The sequence below is a fragment of the Aegilops tauschii genome, chromosome 2, assembly GCF_002575655.3.
Source record: "Aegilops tauschii subsp. strangulata cultivar AL8/78 chromosome 2, Aet v6.0, whole genome shotgun sequence".
Classification (NCBI taxonomy): Eukaryota; Viridiplantae; Streptophyta; class Magnoliopsida; order Poales; family Poaceae; genus Aegilops; species Aegilops tauschii.
In genome coordinates this window covers 432,893,448-432,900,029 of record NC_053036.3, presented here as the reverse complement: position 1 = coordinate 432,900,029, position 6,582 = coordinate 432,893,448, and the positions used below count along the sequence as shown (strand labels likewise).

The 6,582-nt window shown below is 41.9% G+C and overlaps 1 long non-coding RNA gene across 1 annotated transcript; it reads right to left on the bottom strand.

The window, feature by feature from the left end:
* Positions 1-2,677: 2,677 nt before the first annotated feature.
* On the bottom strand, positions 2,678-6,154 carry LOC109773331 (uncharacterized). The gene is made up of 3 exons (XR_002235297.4): positions 5,643-6,154; positions 4,863-4,934; positions 2,678-4,577 (listed from the first exon to the last, which is right to left on the bottom strand). It is a non-coding gene; the product is annotated as an uncharacterized lncRNA (long non-coding RNA).
* Positions 6,155-6,582: the final 428 nt, after the last annotated feature.

Genomic DNA, 6,582 nt, shown 5'->3' with positions numbered 1-6,582 from the left:
TTTGTGGGCCCCTCGGCGACCTCCTAACCTAGATCTTCCTCCTATATATACTCTTATACCCCAAAAACATCCAGGGGAGCCACGAAACCACTTTTACACCGCAGCAACCTTCTGTACCTGTGAGATCCCATCTTGGGGCCTTTTCCGGCATCCTGTCGGAGGGGGAATCGATCACGGAGGGCTTCTACATCAACACCATTATGATCAGCTTATCTATGAATATTATTTGAATCTCCTCTGAATTCTTATAAGCATGATTTTATATCTTTGCAAGTCTCTTCGAACTATCGATTTGGTTTGGCCAACTAGATTGGTGTTTCTTGCAATGGGAGAAGTGCTTAGCTTTGGGTTCAATCTTGCGGTGTCCTTTCCCAGGGGCAGCAGGGGTAGCAAGGCAGGTATTGTATTGTTGCGATCGAGGATAAAAAAATGGGGTTTTCATCATATTGCTTGAGTTAATTCCTCTACATCATGTCATCTTGCTTAAGGCGTTACTCTGTTCTTTATGAACTTAATACTCTAGATGCATGTTGGATAGCGGTCGATGTGTGGAGTAATAGTAGTAGATGCAGAATCGTTTCGGTCTACTTGACACGGACGTGATGCCAATGTTCATGATCATTGCCTTAGATATCGTCATAACTTTGCACTTTTCTATCAATTGCTCGGCAGTAATTTGTTCACCCACCGTAATAATTTCTATCTCGAGAGAAGCCTCTAGTGAAACCTATGGTCCCCGGGTCTATTTTCCATCATACAAGTTTCCGATCTACAATTCTAGTTTCCTATTTACTTTATTTTGCAATCTTTACTTTCCGTTCCATAAACCAAAAATACCAAACATATTACTTTACCGTTTATCCATCTCTATCAGATCTCAGTTTGCGAATAACCGTGAAGGGATTGACAGCCCCTTTGTCGCGTTGGTTGCAAGTTGGTGTTTGTTTGTGCAGGTATTCGGTGGCTTGTTGTGTTGTCTCCTACTGGATTGATACCTTGGTTCTCAAAACTAAGGGAAATACTTACGCTACTTTGCTGCATCACCCTTTCCTCTTAACGGGAAAAACTAACGCAAGCTCAAGAGTTAGCAAGAAGGATTTCTGGCGCCGTTGTCGGGGAGATCTATGCCAAGCCGGCACATACCAAGTACCCATCATAAAATCTCATACCTCACATTACATTATTTGCCATTCGCCTCTCATTTTCCTCTCACCCACTTCTAAAACGATTTTCGAAAAGATTTGCCTTTTCTTCGCCCTTCTTTCCGTTCGATCTTTTATTTGCTTGTGTTACCATGTGCCTTCTTTTTGCTTGCATCTTCGCTTGCTAAAAGTTTATGGATCCTCATCCACTCGCTAATCTTTTTAAGATATCCAATTATGATGAACCAATTGCTAGTGAGTTGTGTGCACTAGATTATGTTTATGAAGTTTTGCTTGAAATCCGTAAATCTGAAAATTGTGATGAAGTGCTTTATGAAGTGATTCACGATAGATCTTTGAATGAAAAGCATGATTGCCATGATGTTATTATAATTTATATTAATGTCAATTATGTTAATGATATGCAAAACCCTAAGCTTGGGGATGCTAATTTTGCTATGTGTACAACTTGTTGCAATGATCATGATTGGGGTTATTCTTCTTATGATCTTGAAAATTTATTTAAGCCCCATGATGAATATGAGATTGATAATAAGGTTTGCAATAATATTGAAAGTGGGTTTGGAAGAGTGTCAGCTTTAGATCCCACATATTTGGAGAATATTCAATCTTATGAAATTTTTGATAAAAGTGGGTTCGGAGAGGTCATGACTTTATTTTATGATAATGCCACTATTTTGGAAGAGTGTCAACTTTGCATGCATGTGCATCATGAAGAGAAAATTGTATGTGATAGTTATATTGTAGAATTTAATTATGATCCTACATGTAATTATTATGAGAGAGGAAAATATGGTTGTCGAAATTTCATGTTACAAAATTACCTCTCGTTATGTTGAGATTGCTATTGTTTCTTTCTTGTTCCTTGCATATGCTAGATCTTGCTTGTCTTGCTAATTTGTTTTCCTATAAAATGCCTATGCATAGGAAGCACGTTAGACTTAAACTTGTTTGTCACATGTTTTATGATGCTTTGTTTGTGTTTCACTTGCTATCTTTCATGTGAGCATCATTAAAATTACTAGTTAATTGCCTGTGTGTTGCCACGGGGCAATATGAAGAAAAAGGGTTTCCCCACTTTATATTATAAAGCAACCAGCATTCCATTACATCCAAGCGAACCCATACAAACACACACCACCGCACATAACACACCCACCCAAGGCAAGATACAAAGGCGCTGGGCACCGACACATCACCCCAACAACAACCAAGCTATCTACGAAGACCGCCTGACGTTGACACAGACCTCCACGGAGCGCAAATCACCATGAAGCCCCGCGGTAGCCCTCTGACCCCGCCCGTTTAGCTATCTTGCGCTAGCCTGCCTCGGGCAGAGAGGAAATAGAGCCCCACCGCCACCTACGTCGGCCAGGCTTTGCCCAGCGGCAGGGGACAGGGGCTGGAGGGTGGGGGTAGCTTACGACGCACCTAGGTTTGCCCTCAGTCATCCGCGGGGACGACACGACCACAAGGCAATATCAATCGTATCACATGTACTTTTCGGATATTCTTGCACGTAAAGCAACATTGTCCATATAAATTGTGTCATTAACTCGCTATTTTTCTTGTTTGGCTAGTGTCAACTTATTTCTGCAATGGTAGATCATTCTGTTTTTAATTTTGCTACTTACTCACACTTTTTATAATACACCGCACTCTTGAGGGATTGTTTGATTAATGCCTTCCGCAATCCCCAATCGTGTCATTAACTCGCTATTTTTCTTGTTTGGCTAGTGTCAACTTATTTCTGTAATGTTAGATCACTCTGTTTGTTATTTTGCTACTTATTCACACTTTTTATAATACATCGCACTCTTGAGGGATTGTTTGATTAATGCCTTCCGCAATCCCCCCTCCAAGTGAGAAACAACATTTATTACTAAGCATTATGACCCACCACATCAATGGACAACTTTCCTCTCTAGCCCATTACAACGATACACATCTCAGCTCATCTCTTCGTTACCCAAATATATAGACATAAATTGTGTAAGACCACTCGCCTCCATGGAGATTTAATTCCTAGGTCTTGTCCCAATTCCACAATCCAGTTTCTCCCCAATAGTGTTCTCCCCTTTCTGGACTGCTCCATTGAAGTTTGAACTGCCAACCAACCATCGCGTCGACTGCTTGTTGCCTCTCCTACATATGCAGGAAAGAGTTGCTTCGTTCCCGTGTCGGTGTTGTGCTGTAAGCCTTGGCCAACGCTCCTACATATGCAGGCAAGAGTTGCTTCCTTCTCGTGTTGATGATGTGTTGTATGCCATGGCCGAAGCCCAAGGCGACGATGACCGATGAGCTTAAAAGTGAAATCCTGCGGAAGGACATGAGCAAGGTACATGTGAATTTTGATTGCCATGGAAACTTGATTCACATGTTCTGACTGCTGGCCCATGGGAGTTAAGCAGTTGTATATGAGTTTTTTTTGCAAAAAGGGTTAACTAGTTATATAAACTAGTATAAACTAAAGAAACATGATTCATACCATCAGATGTTAAAACAATCAACCACATTATGGTTATATCAATTAAAGAAACTTGAAACTGAGAAGCATTGAATTATCGTTTCAGGTATCAATTATTATCTTTTTAATTTTATGTTGCGAGACTTGCCTGTTTTTCACTTTTCATGCATATTTCTCATTTAGTTTGAAAATTTCCACCCCCTAGTTTCTCATCACGCTCCGTCACTGTTCATACCAAACATCACTGGTAAATAGGAACCAAAAACCTTAGCTAGACCATCTATATAGCTACAATGGTGACAGCCAGGGGGATGAGTGTGTGTGTTAGCATCAAAATATTCGTTTGAAATCAATAATGGAACAAAATGGCCATAATGCAACATTGATTATGTATACAGTAGCCAGTATAAAAAAATCAAACTTGGTGCCTCCTCAAATCTTCACAAGCAACTGAAATAAGTAGCAGCCCCTACTCGCACAAGTGCCACAATGTCACATGACCCGGGCGACTAGCTGAGAAAATCCCAAGAAGCTACAAAGTCCACATCACTGCATCAGTAATGGCTATACTAACCTTGAGAATCTCTCAAAATCAAATAATCAAAATGTGCAAAAGACATCAGGTACACATAATAAAAATTTAAGAATAAGTAAATGCAAGTTAAGTTTGTGCAAACTACAAATGATTTCATATGAAGGAAACACCGCATCATACACCCTTCTGGAAATAGAGAACAATGTAGATGGAATAAGATCTAATATTGTATCAAAAATGGTATGTGTAGGTAGAGCAATCAGTCCTACCATCACAAGAAAAACTTGCTGGCCACGAAGCTATCAATTTCACTGGAAGGGGCTTACTGTTTACAAACTGCTCCACTGGTCCACCCTGCACCCCTAAGGCTGTTACTTTCTGGCACTAAGATCACTCCCAATCTTTCCAGGACCTGATAAGATACATTAAGAGAAAAACGAGAAGCAGTCAATGCATGAAGAGGAGCATCCTACATGAAGGTGACATCTCTATTACATTAACAGTGCATTGTCGTTCAGTTTGAAGACTGAGTATAACAGGCTGAGCCTACAAAAAACAATCTAACATCATGAAGCTCAACTACTGAAGTGGGATAGGCACCACAAGATGTGTAATTTTAGAAGAAAAACTTGGAACGGTAAGTAGTAATACTTATAAATGGAAAACAACTCTAGGTGGTTTAGCTTTGAAAAGGTACCTGAATCCACTTGTAGACACACTCAAGGACCGGAATTCTGCAATCATCACCACCTGGTTGATAAACTTTAGACTGCATGTGAGAACGAGTTAAGAAAAGGTTAGCACCTAAACTTCTAGATATGTGTCTCTTGATCAAATTGCTACTTTCTGAAAATTGTTTCTTGACCATCAATGCCAATTTTAGAATCCCAAATGGAGACGATGTTATGAGATGTGGCTCTTTTTGTTTGATTTACGTAAAATGTAATTTCTTATGCACAGAGAAGTAACTAATTCACAAAACCATATATATGAGAGAGAAACATGGAGGGAAGTATAAGCTTATGCATAGGCTTCCTGTACAGGAAAAGTTGCCAACAAATAGCAACTACTTCAAATGCAGAGGCTTACCGTGCAACTAATATTTGACATACATACCCAACTTTGAAATATTTGTTGCAATTAAGATGTCAATGCAGAGGCTTCTACCTCTGCATCCACCACAAATATGGCAATGTTTTCAAATATTTGTTGTACAAGATAGGAGACATTAATAGCAGGGGTGGATCCAAGAAAAATATTTGTTGCCACCATATTTTCCTTGGATACCAAAAATTAATAGTAGCAAAGCAAAAGGGGTTCTGCTTTTCTACGAAACATTGTAAACTAAATATGGTGGTTGCTTACTGTACAGAAAAAATAGTGGGTTTTCTGATCCTATCGTTACTACAAAGAAAGATTAGATACGAGGCTGAACACGCGGGAGGGTGTGACTTGAAACTTGAGAGGGGAACCAAACCTGCTTTACCCCGAAGCCAAGAAAGTGCACGAGCCAGCCGCTACACAAACTTCGTCATGCTCGATTGCTTCGTCCTCCACAGCTCGCGCTTGTGACCACGAATCCATGAAAGACGGGCGTGTAAAAATGGATCGAAACTGTCGAGATAGGAGGATCTTATAGAAGGAGATGCCCACCCATGGCGGCGGCTCCGTCCGGAGCTGACGGCGAGGGAAACTTTGGATCGTGGGATGGCACCTGTGGTTGGAGAGGAGGGGCGTGGTGGGAGGCGCCCGAGCCGCAGGGTAGGCAGTTGGTGGTTAGTCGTGGGGAGGCCGGTGGCCGCGTCCGCGAGAGGATGTGTGCTGGACGGTGGTGACACAGGTGCGTGCGTGTGCGTTTTTTTAGCGGCCGCGGCACAGGTGCAGGTCAAGGCACTGGGAGGGATGGGGAGGAGAGCTCGGATGAGTGGCTAGTGGAGTGGCGGCGGCGGCGGGCGCTCGCCACTGGGATGGAAGAGGAAGAAGGAGCCATCGGCGCTGGGTTTCTCGGTCCGCTCGGTCGGCTTGGTTAAAGCCCAGACTAAACCGAAGCTCTGTCGGGCCTGATTGTTGAGCTCGGACCAACTAATTTTTTGAGCGGGCTAGGCCCGATCTGGCCAGGACCGAGCGGGCCACGAGCCGGTCCGAAAGACCGCTCGTGTCGTCCACCCTGAGTTGAGACGATGGTGTATGGGGATGAGGCACAAATTACGGATGAGATTATGGAGAAGCCTAATTAATGTTTTTTCAGAAAAAAGATGGGAAGGTTAGACCACGTAAGAGGGGAAACGGAAATTCTTTTAGGTAGTAGAGATATTTAATCCGTAATTTGGTATTAAAATATTATAGATATAAAAAACAAATGGGAAACCAATTTGGTTTTTGGTGGGAAGGTCATCTCACGTAAGAAGGTAAGCAAA